The 12549-nt window shown below is 43.1% G+C and overlaps 1 protein-coding gene across 4 annotated transcripts in view; it reads left to right on the top strand.

The window, feature by feature from the left end:
• Positions 1–12549, top strand: part of PAK5 (p21 (RAC1) activated kinase 5) — a 97583-nt gene that overhangs the window by 31535 nt on the left and 53499 nt on the right. For 2 of the 4 annotated variants that reach the window (XM_037405706.1, XM_037405709.1), the window contains exons 2-3: positions 11074–11150; positions 12498–12547. The exons of 1 other annotated variant lie outside the window; for it this stretch is intronic. The gene's annotated coding sequence lies outside the window, so the exon portion shown is untranslated. The remainder of the gene's footprint in view (positions 1–11073; positions 11151–12497; positions 12548–12549) is intronic. One more of the 4 variants, XM_037405707.1, reaches the window with a different exon arrangement.

Raw genomic sequence — 12549 nt, 5'->3', positions numbered from 1 at the left:
GAGATGAGTTTGGCTCTTTGACATCAATTAAGCGAAGTTCAGACAAAGCCCCTCAGAAGAGTTAAATCAGCATAATTTGTTGGCAGAACCGGGGACGTTGGTGCTAAGATGTCTGCTTTAGAAATGTATTTTTAACAATTCCCCTGCGATGCAAGCACGTAATGAAGTAAAAAGGTATTCTGAGCCAGATTTTGCCGTTACTTGAGTGTCAGTGATGTGCAGAGCCTCATGTCAACTCAAGATCTTTTCCCTGTCTGCACAGGCGGTGTTTTTACCAAGCATTCAGAGTTTTTCCCTGTGTGTGGAAATACCATTGCTCATGGAATTTATTGTTGCTTTTCAGGGGCTGAGTCATCTCTGTAACTCTCCAAAGTGGGATGCTAAGGTGCAATCTGCACCCTTATCCTGGAGGGTGCAGAGGGCTTCTGGTAACCCAGCGCAGTGGCGGCAGGTGCTGACGTGTATGGGCCGTGGATGTTGTGTTGGCCAGCAGTGTAGGGCTTGTTGGGTTTGATCCTGCCAGGTACCTCTCCTGTCTGTCTGGCTTTGGCAGTGGTGAAGCATGCTTCGCTAGTCCTGCGTCTGGGATCCTGAGCAGTAAATCTGGGAAGGATGGACAGCTTCCTTGGCAGAGAAGGAAGTTGTACTGCTGGTGGGTGGCTAACCCGGTCCCACTTCAGTCTGTGTGCACACCTGAGAGTTTTGAGGAGGCACTGAGACATCAATACACTAGAGCATTTAGAGATGATGGTGAGGAGACTCCTCCTGAAGATCCTCTGTTAAATCCCTGCTTTGAATAAGACCTTGAAGAGATCTCGAACTGCTTCTCCCACCCCAGCTGAGCTGTGTTACTGCATAGTCTTTTGGCATCGGAGCAGTGTTGTCACTTTTTCCTCCTCCACTGCTGTTTCATGAGCAGTGCTGCATTTCTGAGGAAGAAAGCCGTAGTCCGTAAGTAACTTCAGATCCTCCAAAGCAGTATTTTTTACAAATAAGCCACATCAGTTGTGTTTTTTTTTTTTAAAAAAAAAGACCTATTTTAGTTTGTCTGACACATGGCTGGTGTTTCTATTGATCTCTCTTGACATCTTTTCTGTAACTATTTTTAATCGTTACTAACAGGATGAGTGCTTTCCCTTCCCAGCTGTGTTGAGCACTTGCCCTTGTAGGAGATGTTTCTTTAGCCTGCAGTAGCCATGAGCCCTGGGCACACGTGGGTCCAGCAAGTCCTAGTACCGTGGGATGAGACCTCGGAGTCCGCTCAGCCCTGAGGTGTGTCTACACTCAGCCTTGCCTTCGTGAGCTGTCTGGGGTATTTGCCATGTGTTTCTCTTCCTTCGCCAGCTCAGTCCTTGCTTGCAGGGCACCCTCACCCTCCTGCAAATCCCAGAGCAGCTCCTGATTGCTGGGTATCTACTGCCATAGGTGGCATTCCTCTATTGGAAGGGAAAATATTCAGCAGCAAAGTAAAAGATTTGCTGGTAGAAAGCTGTAGCATCTGCAATCCTTGGTTGTGTTTGTTAGCAATTTCGATATCTTTGCCATAATAACAGTAATTTAAACAGGTGTACTGTTGAATGGAGGACAGCTAGGGGTTGTGGAATTTTACATTTCCCTCGTGTTCACTGCAAGCTGCCACGGAGCCCCGCTTTGCTGGTAATTGTAGTACTACAAGTGAGTGGCTCCTTTGAAGTCAGTGGCAGTAAATCAATGTGAAACCAGAGGAGCACTGGGACTGGCACCCAGCACGGCTCCCCAACGGTGTGCCGTCATGCTGTAGGTGGTCACAGCATTTTCTTCTCCTTCTGCAGAGATTCCTACACAGCTGCTTTCCCTGACAGCCTGATGTATGCCCAGGAATTTATGGAGCTGAACAAATGATTACGGAAGAACTGTGTGCTTTATTACACTTGGACTAATTTTCCCAAGCCAGAGGGTAGATCCCCTCTTCTATACCTGTGCTCTGGTTGTGCAGCTGCTCTTCATCCTCTTTGATAGTCTGAAACGTGCAGATTAGGGGACTCAGGGGGCCAAAGGAGTCATTCATCCTACTTTGGAAGTTGGGCCCAGGAGCAGAGTAGGTGTTGCTGTGGTTTGCCACCAGCCGTGACCTTGCAGGGGGATGCAGCAGGATATAACGGTCCAAATCGAGCAAAGCACAAGAGGAAGAAAGCTTTTCAAAATGAAAATTGGCGGAAGTTTTTTAAAATTTCATTTAAGTTTACTGGATGTTTGGTCTCAAAGCTCATTACAGGAGGAAAACTGAACACTTACCTTCATCTCCATTAGCTACTTTGGTAGTCCAGGAACTGCATTAGCGCTGCCAGAGTTAATGAAGTGTGTGAGTTAAAAGCTTTGTGCAGTCCCTCCGCTTTCTCAAGCGTCACTGAGGCCTGACTTGGCCCATTCCTCAGCAGTAGGCTTGTACAGATGTTGCCAAGTGTGAGATGTGACCCACAGGAACCTCACTGGTGGTGCTGAACAAGCCAGAGGAGACCTGGCCGGGCTCTGGGATCCCGGCTTGAGGTTTCAGCACCCTGCAATCAAGAAATGCAGATTTCCATGTTTGAACGGAGCCCATTAAGCCTGGAGCATCGCCAGCACCGCAGAGTTGCTGTTTCCATGGAGGCAGCTGTGAAAGCAGATTTTTCCTTTTAAAGAAAGGCAGAGCATGGGACAGAACACATGTACTCCAAATGGGTGGAAGTTCTTTAACAAACTCTGGCAGAAATGCACTGGTACTGATAAATCTATGCAGAAAGCGAGTCCCCTTTAGTCACACAAACATAAATGAATTTCCTAGAAACCAATTGCAAGCACGTTTTTGTAGAAAGCCAAGGATTACTCACGTGTGCTGGGTGGCTTCTGACTTTCCTGGGGTGTTGGTATCTGGAGATGGGGTGTCACTGATCTCAGAAAGTCCTGCTTCCAGGGTGAAGAGTTGAGCCCAAAGAATTTTTATGGATTTGTGAAGCTCTCCTGTTGGGGGAAGGGAACTGCTGAGGCTGGGTTTGTGTCTAATTAACTTGGTTGTGGGTGATCAGGGTGCTGGGAGAAATAAGCAGGGTGGACCCAGCAGAGGGGACCTGCAGCAGCTGCCACGTGGCACCAAGCAAGTTGTGCTGCTGTCATTTCGCCCCATGTAAAGCACAGCCGATCAGATCTTCCTCCCTGCCTTTTAAAAGCCACTCGGCTGGCTTTCCCCTTCAGTACTGGATCAAGTCAAAGCTACTTCATTGATGCAGCTCCTTGCCTGGCATATCCTCCCTTACTCAGTTTTCTATTGCATCTGTGCCCTCTGGCTCAGCCTCCCCCTTCTTTACCAGCTGCTTGTGTCGATACCTCTGTGCAGCTCCCGCCTTCCTGGAGAAACCCAGTGTCATTTCTACATTCATGCCTACCACCCTGCCCTCATTGCTTCTGCATTTCCCATTGCAGGCCCTTCTCTTCCTTGCCATCCAGTTGACCAGTACAGCCTTCCTATAGGGATTGTCTGTCCCTTGCGTTCATGCACCAGGGTTTTTACTTAAGTGCTGGGAGCATCCTTCAATGCAGTTGATGTCATGGCAAATAAATATAAACTATGCAGTGGTGGGGAGCCCAGTGAACAGTTGCATGCTGAAAATCTGCAGTTTTTTCCAGTGTTTTGTGTTGGGGGAAAAGAGCTTGGTGCCGGTTAGCACTGAAGAAAACTGATGGCTCTGGTAAGGGATAATGCTATTCCTCCTGTTTTCTGATTCAGCAGGGTAGGTAGCCTTTAACATAAAGAAAACCTTGCCACAGAGGTCACGTACGCTGCCAAGTGGATGCAACACGGGGCGAAGAGGAAGGCACTAGCGGGAAGCAGATGGGCAGCACAGTATGTGGTTTGCCTGACATTTGCTGCTTGGCTGTAGGCAGCTCAGAAATGAGTTACAGTGGGACTAAAGAAAGAGGAAAAAACACCGAAAACAATAAATATTCAGAAGAGCAGAAGAAACAAATATATTCACCTAAATGTCCGTTGGTGACTCAGGCTTAAGGGCAATATGTGGGAACAGTAATGGTGCCATTACCAGCACGAAGGTGTGCAGGGAAGAGGGGCTGTGAAGGTGGAGATGGGCAGCTGCCGACTTCTGGAGGAAAATGCAAACTAATGGAAATAGTTTCTTTGAGGGTCTGTTCTTTTCTTCATGGACCACAGAGACTCTTTCCAAACCAGACTTGTGAGTTAAACACTTGTGCCGAAACGGATCCAAGTACTGCTACCTTCCTCGGAGGAGAGTGTTTCATTAGGCTAATTTGGAGAATAATTTGGTCTGAATCATCTCCACATGATTCATCCATATGAATTGCAGGCTGATTGCGATTTCTGCCTCTGTACCTCCCAGCTGAAAGCAAGCTGACCTGCAGGTTTTTGCTTTGGTGTATCCATAGGAAAATTTTGCTTTGCTGGCCTATCATAATTTTTTCTTCATTCCAGATATTTTTAAACAAACAGAAGAGATTAACTTGAGTGGAAGGCTTAATTGACCTCTGTCAAACAAATCTCTTTCTTAGAGAAGCGTGAATTAACCCCCCATTTTTATTCTTGCAATTTTAACTGGCTGGTGGTATCTCGTCTGTAAAACAATGTACTCTGATTCATTAAGCCTTAATATCTTAGACTTTTGAAAGCTGATTTTGTAGATACAGAATGTATAACACCTGTCCTGAAACCTTCCATGTTAATAACTTATTAATATTCTGTCCTGATTTTAGGCATCTGGTAGTGTCTATTTTTTACTCTGTGTCCTTGTAACCATAATTTGTATATATTTCCTACCTAGTTCCTGCAGTGCCTGAGTTTACTCCTGTATTGCCCTATTATGTATTTATTAGTTTCAGTGTGTGGTGGTGATCAGGAAAATCTCCTTTCTCTGTTACAGTGAGAACCCTTGATCTGCTACCTGTTCTGCTGAGGGCAGTTCTTCAGGTTTGCTGTTATTTTGCAGCAAACATCGGGAGTCAAAAAGCGAGAGGGGAGTAACTTTGCTCCTGATAACCCAAGATGACAGTGAGGGTAGGGATAGACTAACAGCTGGTGATGAAGTTGTTTGTGATGAAGTTTAGAGAGATTGGAAGATTATTTTGCATAAGTAGGTAATATAGGAGTGGTGTGGGGAAAGGTAGGAGCTAATAGAGGTAGTCCTTCGGGAGGCAGCTGTGGCTCAGCATGGGGAGCAGGAGCATGGTAAAACTGGGAGTCCAGGAAAAACGGGTGATGTGGAGGAGCTACAGGGAGTCCTGGCTCTGCTTGGAAAGTGGAAATGGAGGAAGAAGGTACTACTGAGTTCTCTTCATGCACTCTTCAGATTTAAGTATGGCTTTAGCCAAGAGAAAAAAAACCAACCCGTAGTTCCTCCTCCCCCCGATCTGTAATTTCCTTGCTCTGATTATTACCAAGTGTGGAAGCATTTGCCCCTGCACATGTGATGAATGCCAGCGGCACTGGAAAGCTGTCATCGGAAGTGGGGGAAAGAGAAAAAGCTCTTCTTATGTTTCCTGGAGCACGTTTGCATTATCGCTCTTCTGCTTTGCCTGTAACTCGTCTTTTCCTCTGAATTAGAAAACTACTTACAAGCTGGTAGGCAAGCAGTGATTTTGCATGTTAAATAGTGTGATTGCTTCATCCCAGTGAGGTTGTACTCTTTCGGGGTGGACAGCTGAAAAATACATATATTAGTAATTAAAATAGATTTTATTTAAAATAATGGATCAGAGATTTTCCAAGTTGGGCATTTCTGTCTCTTTTTCTGATGAACATAAAATTTTGCTGGGTTCAGAGCAGATAATGTGCAGGTCAGCCTTTGTCCAGCTTTACAAAACATTGGCTCAGAAAACACTGATAAAGGGGCATGGTTTATGTTTCTGAGGCTTTGGTTTCCACTGAGACCTGGGAGATAGTGGCAGCAAAAGGGAGGGAAACAATGTCTCCTCTAGCCTGTGTTACAAAGAAAGGGAATAGGAAATATGCTTTCTCAAATAAGTCAGCCATGCTCCCCCTCTCCCCTGCTTTTGCTTGTACTCTCACCATATAGGGTTATTTTTCCCATCCTGCTATCGATAGAGGGAAATAGAGAAGAGAGTGACTATTTCTAGGGCCAGAGTCCTCCCACTGAAGCCAACAACCTTGAATATGGGCCCAAATGATGCTCTAGAAAGCCCGACTGTGATGACACAGCTGTACACCAGGGAAAAGATAAATGGCATTTGAAGATGACTTTCAGGGAGGTACAAAACACACAGCTGCAGATACCTAACTCTGCTCTCAGCAGGTACGCAGGAACAAAATTTGCCCTGATGAGTCTGATAGTGATGCTTCGGATGAAGTCTGAAGCTCTTTGAATTTTGGAGTTTCCTTTGAGTTTTGAAGCTCCTCACCCATAAGTCAACTCTGTAAAAGAAACAGTCATGCCACCCTAGTAAATATACATATTTTTTTTTCCTTTCTCCAGAAATACCCAGCTGCATATTTGCATTTAAAAAAAGGGATCTGTATGCTGAATGAACTGCGGTTTTTAAATGGCACCATGGGTAGTTAAAGGCTGCATGGCAGCTCCACTGCAGGATACAGCTTTTCTAGCCTGAGCCCCCACTAGCAGGAGAGGAGCAGCTCACATGGACTTTGCGCTGATTTATTCATATCACAGCTCGTATGTGGGCGATCTGAGCCTTCAGCTTGTGGCGTCCTGAGCATTGGTTACTTTCAAGGACACGCCACAAGTAAGAAACACGGGAGGACAGGATGATGTTATTTCCATTTAAAACACTCAGCCTGTATGTAATAAGAAAGGATAGTTATAATAACATGGTTGATTACCATCAGAGTACTAAAAGGGAATTTTACTGGAAAAGGTATAACACAGCCCACTGCTTTGCATAATAATTTTAAAAGCTGTTCAGGACATCTTCCTGCCTTTATCCTGAATAAGCTGAAACTAATTTAGAAAACCAAGGTTGTCCATACAGCTGAACTCAAGGCTGGGCACTGCACACGATTACACACGCTAGGGTGGGTGCACAGGGTGCAGCCAAATGCTGAGTCAGTGGTGTGCATAAGGTGTGCAGACTGACTTATGGGGCTATATTGTAAAGATGTTATCATCATTCATTTGTGATGTTTCAAATAATTTGAGTATCATGGCTGTCATGAAATCATGTTTCTAAAACCTTTGTATTGCCCCACGAAGCACACAGTAAGTAATCTCTGATGCCCACTCAGAGCACAGATGCTTTTCAGATCAGCTGAAACAAAAAAATACCAAGGAATCTATTGCATCATATGTCAAAAAATGGAGGAAAACCCAAAGTTTACATCTGGGAGTGTTAATTTTATCTTAAATAGCTTTTGAGTTTTATGTGATTCTGTATTTAAGAATAAAAGTAAAATGGTGGAAATGAAATGCAAGGTATTCTAGGACAACATATTTAATTTGTCCAGAAACAGTAATTTTGTTCAGATAAAAAATAGTATTTCCCTTAGTGTGTGAACTCCTGCACACTTAATTCTGTCTCAGCCAGGAAACTTTGCCTCTGGCCTCCGCCACCCGCCATAGCTGCACATGTTTCCTTAATGCTTTTTTTTGCAGTCACTTTCCCAGCTCATCCTTTGATTTCCCAGTTGTATCAGCAGCTTTGTTGGAGTCGTTCCGTAACGAAGTGAGGAATGACTGAATTAATGAATCTCCCCGCCTCTGGAAACAGCGGTGAATGCAATCACAGTCAGTGTGCAGAGATGTCAGTCCTCTTTTTTTAATTATTGTTTTCTAATTGATGATGTATTTCTGCTGCTGAGACTCCGAGAAGGACCTGCAATCCCAGATGCAAATACGCTATATTTCTGTTTTCCTGGGATATAAACAGAGGGTTCAGGACCTGGTGGGCTGCTGGCACCATTTCACTGAGCAGGATGGGAGCCATGAGCAGTTGATTCCTGAGAGGTGATGGCCAAGTTCTTCACCTCTGTGTAGGCTCAGCATCCCCCTCTGGTAAATAACATTTCTCAGAAAACACTTGGAGAAGGTCTTGCTTTCTCTCACAGACTCCTTGTTACAATGGCATTTTCTCAACAAGAAGCGGCCTCCTTCGGAGCTGCGTGTAGAATCGGTCTGTCTGGGCTGCAGAGGGACGATGCTGTGTTGTTTAAGCAGGAACATTTCTTCTGGGGGAGGGGTGGCATTTTGATGTAACTGTCTGAAAGTTTGGAATCTGAACCAGGATATACGCAGTTTCTCTTGGCGTTTCCAAACCAAAATGGTCCAAAACCATTTCTATCTTTGTCATTTAAGATGGAAAACAATGAAAAATTCACAGTAGTGTTCATCTTTCTGGATTTGCACTCATTGCCTGGAGATAAAAATGTGTGGGTTTTTCATTCAGTTTACATTATATTATGGATTTTCTCTGGCTGGTCTCAAAACTTTCACATCTGTTTCAGAGATACAGCATAAAGGGTCTCTGTTTCTCCATACAACCTTTCTCTTCCAGTTAAACAGCGAACAGGTAAGACCATCGCTTCCAAACTGATGTCTGGAGATGGCAAAATACAAAGTCTGCAGGGCAAGGTCACTTAGCTCTGAGAAAAATCAGTGTTGAGGAATTACTTAGTTGCAGTTACTTGGATCATCTCCAACAATCAAAAGAAAGCAGGACTGAGCAGGTGCCCCTTGATAAACATTCAATGTTCTTTATAAAGAGCTTATGGTAAACTTTCTGAAGGAGGCAATAAATAGTAAGCTCTAGCAAAGCCTTCAAGGGACCAGTTCCTGTTTTTAATATGGAAACAGCATTGCATGACGGCAACTCAATAGATAATAGGGTAAGAATTGACTTTCAAACTAGTTTTTCAGCAGCACAAGGCAGAGTGAGAAAAGGACAAGAAAATGTGTAAGGAATAATAATTTAAAGTAGAATCTATACATTTGCAATTTATTGCAGAATACAGAAATATTTTTCCTTCAGTTATGTAAGAGTGATACAGAGCAAAACTTGATGCAAAGGTAGGATATGGATAGCGATAACAGTAGGTGTGGTTTTCATCTTCCAGGCACGTGCTGTAGATATGTTAATCTATAGACATGTTACTTTGCATTTTAAAGATATTTTGACATATCAAATATGATTTTTTTTTTTTCTTGGTAAACACTTACAGGTCAGAAGATGCGTTTCATCCATTCTTATCAGAGGCTTGGCATTAATAATGCATTAGGAAGCATTTGTTTCTGTTGATCATTCGTTGGAAAGCAATCTTTATTACAAATGTTATGGTAACACAGCAATTCCTGAGAGCTAGCACAGCCTGTACAGTTTTAGAAGTCAAATAAGAAATGAATTAATATTACTTTAGAAAAAAATCAGCATGTGGAATGCAAACATACCAGTGAGGATTTATGGCAGGAGACTGGCTCCAAAGCCCTGTTCTTGTGAATGTGTCTCAGTGGCACATGATGCTGTTGCAGGCATGTGGCCCCCTCTGGTCCTGCTTGTGCTTGTCACTGCTTGCCCTGTGGCATTCACTGGGTGCTGTAAAATAACCTGTGCTGGGGCAGGCATCCCCCTAAAGCCCATCCTTGATGCAGTTTTGGTATGTTCGTGGATGACACCAGCACAAGATGTATTGTTTTGAGACCTAGAAAGCATTTTGCATCCTTTTTGTTAAAGCTGGTTGTTTGGGGTTTTTTTTCTACAAATTATCAGGATGTATCAATAACAAATATGGGGCACTTATGAGGAACAGCATGGTCTTGTGATTGTTCTTTCCTGGGAACTGTAAAAAAGCTGTACCACTGCCTACCGCAGTTTGGTCATTGGTATGTTTGTAATGCCGGCTTTGCAACTACCATCAAGTGTTGAGGAGGAAGCTCTGGTTTTGAAAGGGTTAAAACTAATGCTTTACATGCAAAACAAAACCAAGGCATTTTAATGTCCCCTTTGTTGTGCTACAAGTCGGTGCCAATCTGTTTATTTTGCAGAGACTTTGCCAGCACTGAGAGTGTGGCCCAAAATGCAAAGGTGTAACTTGGTCCACAGGATTGATCAGAGCAATTTTCTAGGTGCGTTTCAAGCACTTAGTCCTTTCTCTTGACAGATGTAGGATTTCATATCCTTGCAGTTCTTGTCCTACAGTCACCCCAACCTGTAAGAACATTGATATTTACTATTACTAATATTAATAATTAAGTAATATTGTTTCACAACTCTAGTTTTGATACTTCCTGCAGGCTCTCCTGATCTCTGCTCACTCTTGTCTTTTCTACTGATATAGCATCAGTTTCATCTTGATAGTATTTCCTTTTACTGATTGTTTTTCCTTAATTCAAAACATAGAGTAGCTGTTTCAGTCATAGAGTACCTACTTCCTTTATGATAGAACTCTATTTAAAAATACTACTAATAATATCAATTCAGAAAAAATATTACAGCTGCTTTGAAGTTTCAGAAATAGCTTGAGATCTGGGGTGTCTCATTTAATACATACTTTATTTAGTACCCCCTCCCTCTAGGTGTCCAGCATTTCCTACAAGGTTAATATCATTAATTATCTCAAGCTGAGCACCCAGAGGACTATTTGCTTCTGCTAATCTGGAATGTTTTCATTTGCTAGGGATAGAAATTATTAGAGTCACCTCCAGGGTTGGTGGGGTTTGGGTTTTTTTCCCCCCCTCTTTAATCTGCCCAGAGCGGTTGCAGACTAATTCACTGTAGAAACCTCTGTCTGTACATAGCTATATATGTGTGCATGTGTGTAAGATAATGGAGAGTGACTGGCTACAATACATGCGTTTAAAACACTCAACTGAAAATTACTAAGCATTAAAATCCACTGGGAATCACAAGACTTCTAAATTAGGCAAGCACATGTCAGTCAGTGTGTGGAAATGAGCCCTTGTACAAGAGTGGCTTTCAATAAGAAGAAAGAGTATTGTTCCCTGGAGTACATCAATCCTAGTTTGGCCACTCTGTACCAGCTTTTACTATTTCTCTGGAAGCATGCATTGCCTTTTGTTATTATTTTTTTTTCCTGTCTTTTGTTCCATTGTGCATTTCTATTAGACATGTCTCATGGGCCAGCTATCAAGAGACACCCTGCTGCGCTGTGACGAATGAAGGCGTTTTCAACCATAAACAAGGTATTGTGGGATTGAAAAGAAATGTGGACAATGACAAGTCCTGGACAGCTTGTAATTGTTTAAATGTATTTTTATTATATTGTGCAGTGACACAGGAACTCTGAAAAATTGGCTGATTTGACCTAAAGTTGAAATGGGTAGAATGCCGTAGGGTAAATGAGGGGCCTTGGGAAAGATGGCATTTTTGTACTTGTCACATGTGGTCTACTCCATCAGTATATATTTTTCCATGATTAAAGCATGTATTTTAATAGTGTTGAAATGACTTATGAGTCCCATCTCAAAAAATACAAGGCACCTTGAAAATCTACCTAATAAGTTAAGTCCTATTGACAGTCAAGCTTTTTTGTTCCTAAAACTCTTGTGGGCATGCATGGGAAATGGTATTTCTGTACTTTCTTTGAATTAAAAAGAGAGAGTTGGTCTGGAAAAACACTGTGGTCACAGGTGATTAATTTTTCAGCAGTGACACAATTTACATGCGGAAGAGCTTAGCAGGATGGTAGAGGTAAAAGACTCTCAAAATTTGGGCTGTGTGGGCTGATTTAGCTCATTTGGGATTTCTAGATCCTTTTTGTGGCTGCCAGAGAATCAGTGTTTACAGTCATCATCTTGATTCATTAGTAGGGATCTCAGAACATTTTCCGAGAGTTTATTTTATTGTTCCCAAATTGAAATGCTCAAATCATAATTGAGGTGAGCAGGAGGTTAAGAAGGGACCTCAGGAAACAGGGTCTTTAATTAGACAGATAAACCGACCTGGTATTATCCTGCATGGGGTGTTGTCCATCCAACGTGACAAAACAGTATCTGTTCACAAGGTCTGAAACTACCTTGTATCTAAACTGGTAATGAGATCTGCCGCTAGGTAAGACCAGTAAGTAAATGAAGAAATCGAGAACCCACCTACCTGTGGTTTGAGCGTGTGTTGCAGGCAGTTGCCTGCTGGCTTCTAGGTGCCCCCTATTCATCTCAGTCCTGTACATCCAGAAAGATCCTCTGGGAGTTAGGGAAGCATTTAGGAGTATCTTATCTGGGCAGTCAAATAGGGTTTCTCCTCTGTCCCAGAGTCACAGTGGTGTGTCAGGCCTGACCTGAAACCAGTGTGGTTTTTTAAGAGCCTTTCCGTTAACTTTACTGGTTTCTCATTCAGTCCACTTTGCCTTTCCAGGTATTGCCTCTTGTTTCATCTTCTGAAAAACAGGGTAGCATTCACTGTATTCGGTTAAAAATTAAAAAAAAAAGAGGTAAAAATCTTCTAAAGAAATAAAGTATGCCTGCAATCAAGGCACACTTTTCACACTTTTTCTTTTTCCTTCCACGCCCCCCCCCCCCCCCCCCCCCAAGGAAACTTATGCTCTGATTGCAGCCAGCAGCAGAAGGTCCCCACCGAGAAGGT

The sequence above is a fragment of the Falco rusticolus genome, chromosome 12 (genome assembly GCF_015220075.1).
Source record: "Falco rusticolus isolate bFalRus1 chromosome 12, bFalRus1.pri, whole genome shotgun sequence".
Classification (NCBI taxonomy): domain Eukaryota; kingdom Metazoa; phylum Chordata; class Aves; order Falconiformes; family Falconidae; genus Falco; species Falco rusticolus.
Note: the sequence above shows the minus strand (reverse complement) of the source record. Positions and strands in the feature narration are given on the sequence as shown.